This window comes from Hylobates moloch, unplaced genomic scaffold (assembly GCF_009828535.3).
Source record: "Hylobates moloch isolate HMO894 unplaced genomic scaffold, HMol_V3 SCAFFOLD_14, whole genome shotgun sequence".
Taxonomy (NCBI): domain Eukaryota; kingdom Metazoa; phylum Chordata; class Mammalia; order Primates; family Hylobatidae; genus Hylobates; species Hylobates moloch.
Window position 1 is genome coordinate 73130017 of NW_026652289.1, and position 13600 is coordinate 73143616.

Genomic DNA, 13600 nt, shown 5'->3' on the forward strand with positions numbered 1-13600 from the left:
GATTACAGGTGCCAGCCATCACGCCCAGCTAATTTTTGTATTTTTAGTAGAGAGGGGGTTTCACCATCTTGGCCAGGCTGGTCTTGAACTCCTGACCTCAGGTGATCCACCCACCTCGGCCTCCCAAAGTGCTGGGATTACTGACAGGTTTGAGCCACCACGCCTGGCCCTGGCCCTTTTTTTTTTTTTTGAGACCCTCATTGTTAATATTCATTGTATGCTTGAAAAATGATTGAAGCCTTTCCGTCTGGCGGCAGCCATCAGGTAAGCCAAGATGGGTGCATACAAGTACATCCAGGAGCTATGGAGAAAGAAGCAGTCTGATGTCATGCGCTTTCTTCTGAGGGTCCGCTGCTGGCAGTACCGCCAGCTCTCTGTTCTCCACAGGGCTCCCCGCCCCACCCGGCCTGATAAAGCGTGCTGACTGGGCTACAAGGCCAAGCAAGGTTACGTTATATATAGGATTCGTGTTCGCCGTGGTGGCCAAAAACGCCCAGTTCCTAAGGGTGCAACTTAGGGCAAGCCTGTCCATCATGGTGTTAACCAGCTAAAGTCTGCTCGAAGCCTTCAGTCCGTTGCAGAGGAGCGAGCTGGACGCCACTGTGGGGCTCTGAGAGTCCTGAACTCTTACTGGGTGGGTGAAGATTCCACATACAAATTTTTTGAGGTTATCCTCATTGATCCATTCCATAAAGCTATCAGAAGAAATCCTGACACCCAGTGGATCACCAAACCAGTTCACTAGAACAGGGAGATGCGTGGGCTGACATCTGCAGGCCGAAAGAGCCGTGGCCTTGGAAAGGGCCATAAGTTCCACCACACTATTGGTGGTTCTCGCCGGGCAGCTTGGAGAAGGCACAATACTCTCCAGCTCCACCGTTACTGCTAATGTAAGTAAAGTTTGTAAAATTCACACCTAATAAACAATTTAGGACAGTCATGTCTGCTTACAGGTGTTATTTGTCTGTTAAAACTAGTCTGCAGATGTTTCTTGAATGCTTTGTCAAATTAAGAAAGTTAAAGTGCAATAATGTTTGAAGACAATAAGTGGTGGTGTATCTTGTTTGTAATAAGATAAGCTTTTTTGTCTTTGCTTTATCTTATTAGGGAGTTGTATGTCAGTGTATAAAACATACTGTGTGGTATAATAGGCTTAATAAATTCTTTAAAAGAAGAGAAAAAAAGAAAAATGATTGAAATTCTCAGTTTAATAGTTTAAGCTTTTTCTTTCTTTTTTTTCTTTTTTCTTTTTTTTTTTTTTTGAGACAGAGTCTTGCTTTGTCATCCAGGCTGGAGTGCACTGGTGTGATCTCGGCTCACTGCAACCTCCACCTCCCGGGTTCAAGTGATTCTCCTGCCTCAGCCTCCCGAGTAGCTGGGATTACAGACATGTGCCACAGCGCCTGGCTCATTTTTTGTATTTTTAGTAGAGACGGGATTTCAGCATGTTGGCCAGGCTGGTCTCGAACTCCTGACCTCAGGTGATCCATAGACCATGGCCTCCCAAAGTGCTATGATTATAAGCATGAGCCACCGCGCCTGGCCACAACAGTACAATTTCTTTCTTTCTTTTTTTTTTTTTGACATGGAGTTTCACTCTTTTTGCCCAGGCTGGAGCGCAATGGCAGGATTTCAGCTCACTGCAACTTCTGCCTCCTGGGTTCAAGCGATTCTCCTGCCTCAGCCTCTCTAGTAGCTGGGATTACAGGCATGCGCCACCATGCCCAGCTAATTTTGTATTTTTAGTAGAGACGGGGTTTCTCCATGTTGGTCAGGCTGGTCTTGAACTCCCAACCTCAGGTGATCTGCCCACCTCGGCCTCCCAAAGTGCTAGGATTATAGGTGTGAGCCACTGCGCCTGGCCAATAGTACAGTTTCTAAAACGAAGAAGTCAGCATTGATACTACAAACTACATTTAAAAAGTTATGCAAGTGTCCTAAGTTTTTCCACTGATGTCCAGTTTCTGTTCCAGTTTCCCTCCTAGGACTCCACATTGCATTTACTTGTTATTTCTCCTTGGTCTGTAGGTCTGTAAGGGTCCTTGGGTCTTTCCTTGTCTTTCATGACCTTGATGGTTTTGAAGAGTATTGATCAATTATTTTGTGGTAAGTCCCTGAATTTGAAATAGTGTGGTATTTTTTCATGAATGGAATGTGGTTATGAATTTTTGGTAAGAATACCACAGAAATTATGTTGGGTCTTTCTCAATGCAAAAATATCAAGGGGTTCAGGATGTAAACATGTCTTATTACTTGTTTACCTTGATTGGTTGGTTAAGGTGGTTTCTGCTGAGTTTCACCACTATAAAGTTACTGTCTTTCCCTTTGTGCTAAAATGTATCTTGGGTGAGACACTTTGAATCTATGCAAATTCTATTTCACCGCAAATTTTTAACCACTAATTTAGCATCCCCTAGTGGATCTCGTCTGCAGCAGTGATTACTGAAGTGTTTGTCTAATGGTGAGTTTTGTTATCCCTCATTCCTTCCACATTTACTAAAATCCTACTCTAAGAAAGGGCATTCTTTTCTTCTCATTTATTTATATTAGTATTTATATCAGATATTTACTTATATCAGCATGAATATTAAAATTAATATATATGGGTCGTCTATGGTTCATGATCCAATGCTATTATGATTTACTTTGTTGCCTTGGCCATTAGGAGTTCTTTCAGGTTGCCTTCTGTGGTTTCTGTTTTTTTTTTTGAAACAGAGTTTGCTCTTGTCACCCAGGCTGGAAACTTTGCCATTGCTGCCTCAATCCTGCTACATAATTCCCATTCCTTCCCTTCTTCCATTCTCCTCATGTAAGAAATCAATCACATTAGTTCCTGGTTAAAACTTAAAAAAAAATTTTTTTTTGAGATGGAGTCTTGCTCTGTCGCCCAGGCTGGAGTTCAGTGGCGTGATCTTGGCTCACTGCAAGCTCTGCCTCCCAGGTTCATGCCATTCTCCTGCCTCAGCCTCCTGAGTAGCTGGGACTACAGGAGCCCGCCACCACGCCTGGCTAAATTTTGTATTTTTTTTAGTAGAGACGGGGTTTCACCGCAATAGACAGGATGCTCTCGATCTCCTGACCTCGTGATCTGCCCTCTTGGCCTCCCAAAGTGCTGGGATTCCAGGCGTGTGTGACAAAATGGTGTAGCATTTGCATATCACCTACACATCCTCCCATATACTTTAAATCATCTCTAGATTACTTATAATACCCAACACAATGCAAATGTTATGCAAATAATTATAGTGTATTTTGAAATGTTATTATTTATTTTTTGAATATTTGGTAGAAATGCGGTGTTCTTTTGTTGCCCAAGCCAATCTGTAACTCCTGGCTTCAAGTGATACTTTGGCTCAGCCTCTCAAAGTGCAGGGGATTACAGGTGGCTGCCACTGAGCCTAGCCTATTTTTTGAGTATTTTTGATTTGCTGTTGGTTGAATCCATGGATATTGAACCCGCAGATATAAGGGCCAACTATATATCATGCTTTTGCCTTTAAGCATTTTTTTTTAAAGACAGAGTCTTACTCTGTCGCCCAGGCTGGAGTGCAATGGCTAGATCTCGGCTCACTGCAACCTCCGCCTCCAGGGTTCAAGCGATTCCCCTGCCTCAGCCTCCTGAGTAGCTGGGGGGATTACAGGCGCGCGCCATCACGCTTAGCTAATTTTTGTATTTTTAGTGGAGACAGGGTTTCAAGGTTGGTCAGGCTGGTCTCAAACTCCTGACCTTGTGATCTGCCCGCCTAGGCCTCCCAAAGTGCTGAGATTACAGGCGTGAGCCACCGCGCCTGGCCATGCATTCGAGCAAATTTAACTTTTTTTTTCTTGAGGCAGAGTCTCGCTCTGTCCCAGGCTCCCAGGCTGGAGTACAGTGGCTCAGTCTCGGCTCACTGCAACCCCTGCCTCCCAGGTTCAAGAGATTCTCCTGCCTCAGACTCCCAAGTAGCTGTGATTACAGGTGCCCGCCACCACGCCTGGCTAATCTTTTTTTTTTTTTTTTTTTAGTAGAGATGAGGTTTCACCATGTTGGCCAGGCTGGTCTCAAACTTCCGACCTCAAGTGATCCACCCGCCTCAGCTTCCCAAAGTGCTGGGATTACACGCGTGAGCTACCGAGCCCAGCTTGCAAATGTAACCTTTTTTTTCTTTTTGAGATAGATTTTTTTTTTTCTTTTTGAGACGGAATTTCGCCCTTGTTGCCCAGGCTGGAGTGCAATGGAGCGATCTCGGCTCACTGCAACCCCCGCCTCCCAGGTTCAAGCGATTCTCCTGCCTCAGGCTCCCAAGTAGCTGGGACTACAGGCACCCGCCACCACGCCCGGCTAATTTTTGTATTTTTAGTAGAGATGGGGTTTCACCATATTGGTCAGAGTGGTCTTGAACTCCTGACCTCAGGTGATTCGCCCATCTGACCTCCCAAAGTGCTGGGATTACAGGCGTGTGGCACTGTGCCCTGCCACAAATTTAACTTTTTAAAGGTCAGTTAACTCAGCACAAGAAGGCTACTTGATGACCTTAATAAAGTACTTTTTAGTTAAATGCTAAGGGCCAGGTTAAAACGGATTAAAGAATGAAACCCAAAGGAACTGAAATAACAGCATATTTAACTTTTAGTAAGTTCTAATTATTATCTACACCTAGGCCTTACCCTAGGCAATTCTCACCACACATCCTGGTAGTTGGGTCGATTACATTTATTATGTTTTCTTTTTTGTAGAGACGGGGTCTCGCTATGTTGACCAGTCTAATGGACTGCTCTAAGACGTTTTGCCTGGGGTGATCCTTCCAGGCAGGAGGATCACTTCAGGCCAGGAGACTGGGACCAGCCCACTAGACTGGGCAACATAGAGAGACCCCAAGTTTAGTAAATGTGGGTGGCAGTGGACTCATATTGTAGAATTGGCACAGGTAAAAGCAGTTATTCACTTTTCAGAGGCACACTGTGTGGATGTGAGAACAGGCTGGCATTTCCGATAACAGGTCTGCGTGTTCCCAAGTCCTTGTATCCTACAACCTTCACATAGACATCTTATCTAACTATGCTGTCTTACCTAACCTATAGCGCTCTTATTCCCAGAGTCTAAATGGGAGCCCCAAACTAATTACTGTGTAGTAGTCGAACTACACACCAGGCACTTCCCCGACAATCTACAACCCCATCCAAAGGGGTCAGAAACTGGTAATAAAATACCAGCTGCGAGCCTCTCCTTCTCCTAAAGAGATCTTATCAACTTGGCTGCACCTTCCCACCTCTAGCCTGCGGTAACAAGTATCCCAGGATCCCAGGCGGTTTCGATTGACGTTAGTTCCGGGAAAAGTAACCTTGCATCGCCGGTTGCGGGCCTGGAAAGCTCTCGCGACATTTCCTCCCGCGAGATCTGCTTGCTCACTGTAGCGATGACATCCTCCTCCTCCTCCCCGCCGCCTTTCGGCAATCTTCGCCAGTCCCAGTCCCGACCAATCTGTACTCAGATGGCATGGATCAGGGTCGCCCCCTCGAACCCCGGTTCGCACGGGGCGTCAGGTGGCAGCGGCGGGGTGCGAGCTCCGCGAGGCCGACGGCAGCGGCACTGCGGGTGGCCACGGGCAGGCGACGAGCAGTGAGTGTGGGCGGGGCGGGGGTAAGCCACCCGAGTAGCGGCTCGATTGTTCTGGCCTGGCTATGGCGCCTCTCCTCCCCCCCGCCATGGCTCCCCGTGTCCCTGCTCCGCTCCTCTCAGTGAGTGAAAGTGGCCGCCGCCGCCGCCGGCCCAGCGCCCGCAGCCGCCTCAGCGCCGCCGCCATCTTGGGGTCCCAGGAGCCGCGGAGGGAGCGAGCTAGGAGCGTCCACGCCCAACGCAGTCACCGTCCCACGGCCTCAGAGAGCGAACCGCGGCTCTACCGTCGGCGGGGCGACCCCCCCCTCCGGACCCCGCCCGCACCCCGCCCCCCCCTCCGCCGCCGTCGCGGCGGCGGGGCCAGGCGGCCCGAGGTGAGGCGACTAGACGTGGGCGGGCGAACGGAGTGGGGGTTGTGTAGGTCTAGTTGCGCCCCTCTCTGCGGGCGACAACTGGGCCGCGTCTTAAAGGGGCCGTAGCCCCTGGCCCTTGGATTTGTTGGGGTTAGTATGGAGGATGGGTGTGGACACTCCCCGCAGGGTTGGGACCTCAGGGACTAGGGCCTTGTCCTTCCCGTCTCATATCTCTGGAGACCCGGGGTCATGCGGTGACCTCAGCTACCTGAGGAAGCCCGTGGGGCGCCCACACGTGGTGAGTGTGTTAGACCAGGTGCACGTGGGACCCGGTGGGGCGGTGTCGGGCTAACACGTGTGTAGGTTTGGGGGTGGGCAGGGGCAGGGCGGAGGCTGGAAGGCCTTGAGTGGGAACCCCGTGAGGGTTGTATATGTCATTTTAAACAAATGAGATCTAAGGGCTTGTTAGTGTGTCAATCTGTAAGGGGCAAGTTGAGATACGGTTGAATGGTGCACGCTGCTGGCTGGTGTTGGGTGGGGGCAGGCTGACACCTGCATAGACTCAGGAGTGTCTAGATGACATCCCTTCTGTTTTTTTAGGTTTTTACAGAGCGACTAGGAAAGTGTCATGCTATTTTGACATTCTTTCTTGAGCTTGCTAATGAAAAGTACTACTTCCGTAATCTCCGAGGCTAGAAGCCCCCTACAGTTTAGGAGTGACAGAGCCTAGGAAGCCACTTACTATTCTAGTTAACAGCCAACTGTGCCTGGAATTCTTTGATTCACGCACTGTCTCTAGTTTGATGTACTTGTTAGAAATGGAGGAAGGAATTTGGAGGTTGACCTGGCTAACGTCACAGGTTGGTTTTCCAGTCAGTGACTTTCATTATTTCCTTCACAACAAAATTATTGTGGCTTTTCAGTGGCAACTTAAATTAAATAATAGCCTTATTGAAATATGATTCAAATACCAAAAAATTCAGCTTTCTAAAGCGTATAATTAAGTGATTTTCTAAAACTATATTTATTAAGTTCTGTAGCCATTAACCACTATTTAATTCATCACCCTAAAAAAGAATCTCTAGAAGCCATTTAGCAGTCACTGTCCATTCCCTCTCCTTCCAGCCTTAGGTAACTATTAATATATTTTCTGCCTAAATTTGCCTTAAAAAAGAAACGTATAATATGTATCTTTCTTTGCCTGGTTTGTTTCACTTAACATGGTGTTTTCAAGGTTCATCCATGTTGTAGCATGTATCAGGACTTAATTCCTTTTTTTTTTTTTTTTTTGAGACTGAGTCTCGCTCTGTTGCCCAGGCTGGAGTGCAGTGGCAGGGTCCCGACTCACTGCAACCTCTGCCTCCCAGGTTCGAGCACTTCTCGTGCCTCAGCCTCCCCAGTAGCTGGGATTACAGGCGGCCGCCACCACACCCGGCTAATTTTTGTATTTTTAGTAGAAACGAGGTTTCACCATGTTGGCCAGGCCGGTCTTGAACTCTTGACCTCAAGTGATCCGCCTGCCTTGGCCTCCCAGAGTGCTGGGATTACAGGCATGAGCCACCGCCCATGGCCTCATTTGCTTTTAATGCCAAATAATATTCTGTTCTAGTTGCATTTTATGTTTGAAATTTCCAAGCTCCTCCTCCTGTAAAACAATTTGAGATCGTTATGTGTGGTAAAATTTGCATACGTTCTAGACTTTAAAATGAATTTTTTTTTTTTTTTTTTTTTTTTGGAGATGGTGTCTTGCTCTGTCGCCCAGGAGTGCGGTGGCACGATCTCGGCTCACTGCAACCTCTGCCTCCCGGGTTCAAGCAATTCTCCTGCCTCAGCCTCCCAAGTAGCTGGGATTACAGGCATCCGCCACCACGGCCAGCTAATTTTTGTATTTTTAGTAGAGATGGGGTTTCACCATGTTGGTCAGGCTGGTCTCGAGCCCCTGACCTTGTGATCCACCCACCTTGGCCTCCCAAAGTGCTGAGATTACAGGTGTGAGCCACCGCGCCCGGCTGAATTTTGTTTTTAAGGGATTAAATTCCATCATTTTAGTTTACTGTGTTCTTTTCCTCTACGTTTTATTTCAGTAGAAACCAAATCAATTTTTGAAAGTCTATAAATTGTGATAGGAAATAATTGTAGTGAGCACAAATGTGATTAGAAAAGTTTATGACTAATAAAAACATTTTGAGTACATCAAGGTGGAAATGTGATTAAGCCAAAGCAACAAATCAAGAGCTGTGATGCTGGGCATGGTGTCTCAAGCCTGTAGTCCCAGTTACTCAGGAGGCAAGAGGATCACTTGAGTCCCTAGTGAGCTATGATTGTGCCAGTGCACTCAAGCCTGGGCGGAGGGCGAGACTCTGTCTCTAAAAACAAAACAAAACAAAACAAATTATAAGCTGTGGTGTTAGAAGTTCACTTAATGAAAGTTTGTTGGCTGGGTGCGGTGGCTCACGCCTGTAATCCCTGCACTTTGGGAGACTGAGGTGGGTGGATCACCTGAGGTCAGGAGTTCGAAACCACCCTGGCCAACATGATGAAACTTTGTCTCTACCAGAAATACAAAAAATTAGCTGGGCGTGATGGTGCGCACCTGTAATCCCAGCTACTCAGGAGGCTGAGGCAGGAGAATGGCTTGAACCCGGGAGGTGGAGGTTGCAGTGAGCCGAGATTGCGCCACTGCACTCCAGTGGAGTGCAACGAGAGCAAAACTCTTGTCTCAAAAAAACAAAACAAAACAAAACTGGCTAGGGGATTTAATATGTCAGCATACAAATTCACATTAAATAGGGTAGGCTTGGTGGCTCACACCTGTAATCCCAGCGCTTTGGGAGGCCGAGGCAGGCGGATCGCTTGAGCTCAGGAGTTTGAAATCAGCATGGGCAACGTGGCAAAACCCTGTCTCTACAGAAAATACAAAAATTAGCTAAGCATGGTGATATGCGCCTGTAGTCCCAGCTACTTGGGAGGCTGAGGTGGGAGGATGACTTGAGCCCAGGAGGCAGAGATTGCAGTAAGCGGAGATCGAGCCACTGCACTCCAGCCTGGGCGACAGCCCGAGCTGGCTCCACAACAACAACGACAACAAAATACACATGAAATATAAATGCTAGGATGCAGTGGATTTTAGAGTGGACAGAGTGGGTTGGGGTTAATAGGAGACTAAGTTTTTGTAGGAAAACAATTGAAAAGTTTTTTTGTTTTTTTTTTTTTTTGAGATGGAGTCTCGCCCTGTCGCCAGGCTGGAGTGAGTGGCAATGATCTAGGCTCACTGCACCCTCTGCCTCCCGGGTTCAAGAAATTCCCCTGCTTCATTCTCCCAAGTAGCTGGGACTACAGGCGCATGCCACCACGCCTGGCTAATTTTTGTATTTTTAGTAGACATGGGGTTTCACCATGTTTGGCCAGGATGGTCTTGATCTCTTGACCTTGTGATCCGCCTGCCTTGGCCTCCCAAAGTGCTGGGATTACAGGCATGAGCCACTGTGCCAGGCTAACAGTTGAAAAGTTTTAAAGTTGGATCTAAAGTATCAAAATGTTGATATGATCGGCTATAGCATACAGAGAATGAGAAGGGCATAGACACTAATATCAGACAACTCTTGTGAGTCAGTATGGTAGATACCTTACATATTATCATTTTAATTCTCATGAAACTTCCTGGTAGTAATTCTCATTTTACAGATAAGAAAATTGAAACCAAGTTAAATCACATAGCCAGTAAATGACAGAATCAGTATTCTATTTTTGTTATAGTCCTTCTGCTTTCCCCAAAAATATTTTGAAGAGTATTTTCAGCCAGGCCTAGTGGTTTCCACCTGTAATCCCAGCACTTTGGGAGGCAGAGGAGGGAGGATTACGTGAGCTTGAGGAGCTTGAGACCAGCCTGGTCAATATAGTGAGACCTCGTCTCTATAGAAAATAAAATTTTCGGACTAGGGTGGCGTGTGCCTATCTTTCAGCTACTTGGAAAGCTGAGATGGGAGGTTTGGTTGAGCCTGGGAGGTTGAGGCTACAGTGAACCCTGATTGTGCCACTACACTCCAGCCTGGGCAACAGAGCTGTTCCCTCCAGGGCAGGGTTCTTAACATTTTTTAATGTATCTTGGACAGCTTTGTAGTCTGAAGACACCTATTCTGTTGGGCAAGAGGTTTTTTTTTTTCCTCCTCCCTGCAAAAAGGTTTTTTTTTTGAGACAAGAGTTTTGCTCTTGTAGCCCAGGCTGGAGTACGGTGGCACGATCTCAGCTCACTGCAACCTCCACCTCCCGGGTTCAAGTGATTCTCCTGCCTCAGCCTCCCGAGTAGCTAGGATTACAGGTGCGCGCCACCACGCCCGGCTAATTTTTGTATTTTTGGTAGAGACCGGATTTCACCATGTTAGCTAGGCTGGTCTCAAACTCCTGACCTCGTGATCTGCCCACCTTAACCTCCCAAAGTGCTGGGATTACAGGTGTGAGCCACTGTGCCTGGCCTGTTTTTGAAACTTCTTAGTGAATAAGATGGTTAAGTCTTAAGAACAGACCAGACGATTAAAAAAAAATTCTTTTTTTTGAGACGGAGTCTCACACTCTCGCCAGGCTGGAGTGCAGTGGCGCCATCTCGGCTCACTGCAACCTCTGCCTCCCGGGTTCAAGCAATTCTCCTGCTTCAGCCTCCTGAGTAACCGGGACTACAGGCACGTGCCACCACGCCCAGCTAATTTTTGTATCTTTAGTAGAGATGGGGTTTCACCATGTTGACCAGGCTGATCTGGAACTTCTGACCTCAGGTGATTTGCCTGCCTTTACCTCCCAAAGTGCTAGGATTATAGGTGTGAACCACCACGGCTGGCCTATTTTATTTTATTTTATTTTATTTTGAGACGGAGTCTCACTCTGTCGCCCAGGCTGGAGTGCAGTGGCGCAATCTCGGCTCACTGCAAGCTCCGCCACCCGGATTCACGCCATTCTCCTGCCTCAGCCTCTCCGAGTAGCTGGGACTACAGGCGCCCACCACTACGTCCGGCTAATTTTTTGTATTTTTAGTAGAGACGGGGTTTCACCGTGGTCTCGATCTCCTGACCTCGTGATCCGCCCGCCTCGGCCTCCCAAAGTGCTGGGATTACAAGCGTGAGCCACCGCGCCTGGCCTTGGCCTATTTTATTTTTTAAGCGTTAACGATTCTTTATTTGATATTACACATAAACCACACCCTAAAGTGCTTTTCAGTAAGTGAAAGGAACCATTTTAGTTACAAGGAATTCTAATTAGCTTGGCATAGTTAAGGCCAAAAATGTAGACATTGCTGCCTTTTCTTCAGCCCTTGCCTTTAAGAGGCAAATAAACACAAAACACAGGTGAATTGTGCTTGGTTCTGAGACAATGAAGGAATTTTGCCAGTATTTAAATATGCTCACATAACCAGTTATATAAATCTAAATATAAAATCAATCTCCAATAGATTTTAAGATGGCATTCACCATCTTGATGAAAAGTTGAACATTACTAATGAAGTTCAATCATGTCTTTAGAAGGGGAAAACAATGATGTCATTTACTTAATTGGAATTACTATTAAAAAAAAAAAAAACAAAAACCAAGACCTTCATGGTAACTCACACCTGTAATCTCAGCACTTTGAGAGACCAAGGCAGGCAAATCACTTAAGTCTGGGAGTTTGAGACCAGCCTGGGCAATATGCCAAAACCCCATCTCTACAAAAAATTAGCCGGGCGTGGTGGTGCATGCCTGTAGTCCCAGCTACTCTGGAGGCCGAAATAGAAGGATCACCTGAGCTCAGCAGGTCAAGGCTATAGTGGGATGTGATCCTGCCACTGCACTGCAGCCTGGGTTACAAGCAAGACCCTGTCTAGAAAGTAAAAGAGGCCGGGTGCCGTGGCTTATATCTGTAATCCCAGCACTTTGGGAGGATGAGGCAGGTGGATCATGAGGTCAAGAGATCGAGACCATCCTGACCAACATGGTGAAACCCCGTCTCTACTAAAAACACAAAAATTAGGTGAGTGTGCTGGTGCGTGCCTGTAGTCCCAGCTACTTGGGAGGCTGAGGCAGTAGAATTGCTTGAACCCTGGAGGTGGAGGTTGCAGTGAGCCGAGATCATGCCACTGCACTCCAGCCTGGCGACAGAAGGGAACTCCGTCTCAAAATAAAAGTAAAATCCAAAAAACCAAGTATATTCATTTAACCACAGCCAGTTTTCTTTTTTTTTTTTTTTTTTTGAGACGGAGTTTTGCTTGTTGCCTAGGTTGGTGTGCAATAGCACGATCTCAGCTCACTGCAGCCTCTGCCAACCGGGCTCAAGCAATTCTCCTGCCTCAGCCTCCCCAGCAGCTGGGATTACAGCCACCCACCACCACGCCTCGCCAGTTTTTTTGTTTGTTTGTTTTTGAGATGGAGTCTCGCTCTTGTCGTCCAGGCTGGAGTGCAGTGGTACTATCTCAGTTCACTGCAACCTCCACCTCCCAGATTCAAGTGATTCTCCTGCCTCAGCCTCCCGAGTAGCTAGGACTACAGGTGTGTGCCACCATGGCTGGCTAATTTTCATATCTTTAGTAGAGGTAGGGTTTCACCATGTTGACCAGGCTGGTCTCAAACGCCTCACGTCAGGTGATCCATCTGCCTCGGCCTCCCAAAGTGCTGGGATTACAGGTGTGAGCCACCGCACCTGGAATAATTTTTGTATTTTTAGTAGAGACAGGGTTTCACCATGTTGGCCAGGCTGATCTCGAACTCCTGACCTCAAGTGATCCACCCGCCTCAGCCTCCCAACCTCCCAAAGTGCTGGGGTTACAGCCATGAGCCACTGTGCCCGGCCAGACATTTCTATTTTGTAATAAATACGGCAGTGGCCAATTACTCATTAGTACTTTTTTTTGAAGTGTCTTACTCTGTCACCCAGGCTGTAGTGCAGTGGAGCAATCTCGGCTCACTGTAACCTCTGCCTCCCGGGTTCAGGCGGTTCTGTCTCAGCCTCCCTAGTAGCTGGAATTACAGGTGCCCGCCACCATGCCTGGCTAATTTTTGTATTTTTAGTAGAGATGGGGTTTCACCATGTTGGCTAGGCTGGTCTTGAGCTCTTGACCTCAAGTAATCCGCCTGCCTCGGCCTCCCAAAGTGCTGGGATTACAGGCGTGAGCCACTGTGCCCAGCCATTAGTAGCTTTTTTGAGGTAAGCTATCAAATCTGCCCTTTCTATCTTATTAATGCTGGCAAAGATCATTTTTGTTCCAGGAATAGACTTCTTGGGATTCTCCAAATACTGTATCAGTGTATCCTTTCCCCAGGCAATGCTTTTTTTTCTTATTGGCATCTGTGTAAGTGAATCCAACAGCCTGACCTGTCTTCTTTCCAAAGAGACCGTGGAGATTTGGCCCAGTCTTTTGCTGGCCTCCCTTTTCCATGGTGTGGCACTGGACATGCTTCTGAGCACACATTTTCTTGTTTTTCAACATCACCCTTATTTAATTCTCTGTTTTGTACAAAGGTTCCGGTTCTGAGGGTGGACGTCCTGCTCTCTCAGTGTCTACTTTATAGTGTTGTTAGACATAAATGAGGCAATCCATGTGACATGCTTAGTACCATTCCTGATACATAATGTTTAATAAATGCTATATATGATTAGTCGAATTGAACCCCTATTTTACAGTGGAACT

General features: G+C 47.1%; 1 protein-coding gene and 1 pseudogene across 2 annotated transcripts in view; both read left to right on the plus strand.

The window, feature by feature from the left end:
- The first annotated feature begins 245 nt into the window (after positions 1–245).
- Positions 246–1147, plus strand: LOC116482610 (large ribosomal subunit protein eL15-like; annotated as a pseudogene).
- Positions 1148–5660: 4513 nt separating this feature from the next.
- The window catches only part of INO80 (INO80 complex ATPase subunit), a 139348-nt gene continuing 131408 nt past the window's right edge, over positions 5661–13600 (plus strand). Inside the window, exon 1 of one of the 2 annotated variants that reach the window (XM_032176234.2) lies at positions 5661–5970. The gene's annotated coding sequence lies outside the window, so the exon portion shown is untranslated. The remainder of the gene's footprint in view (positions 5971–13600) is intronic. The other variant, XM_032176235.2, reaches the window with a different exon arrangement.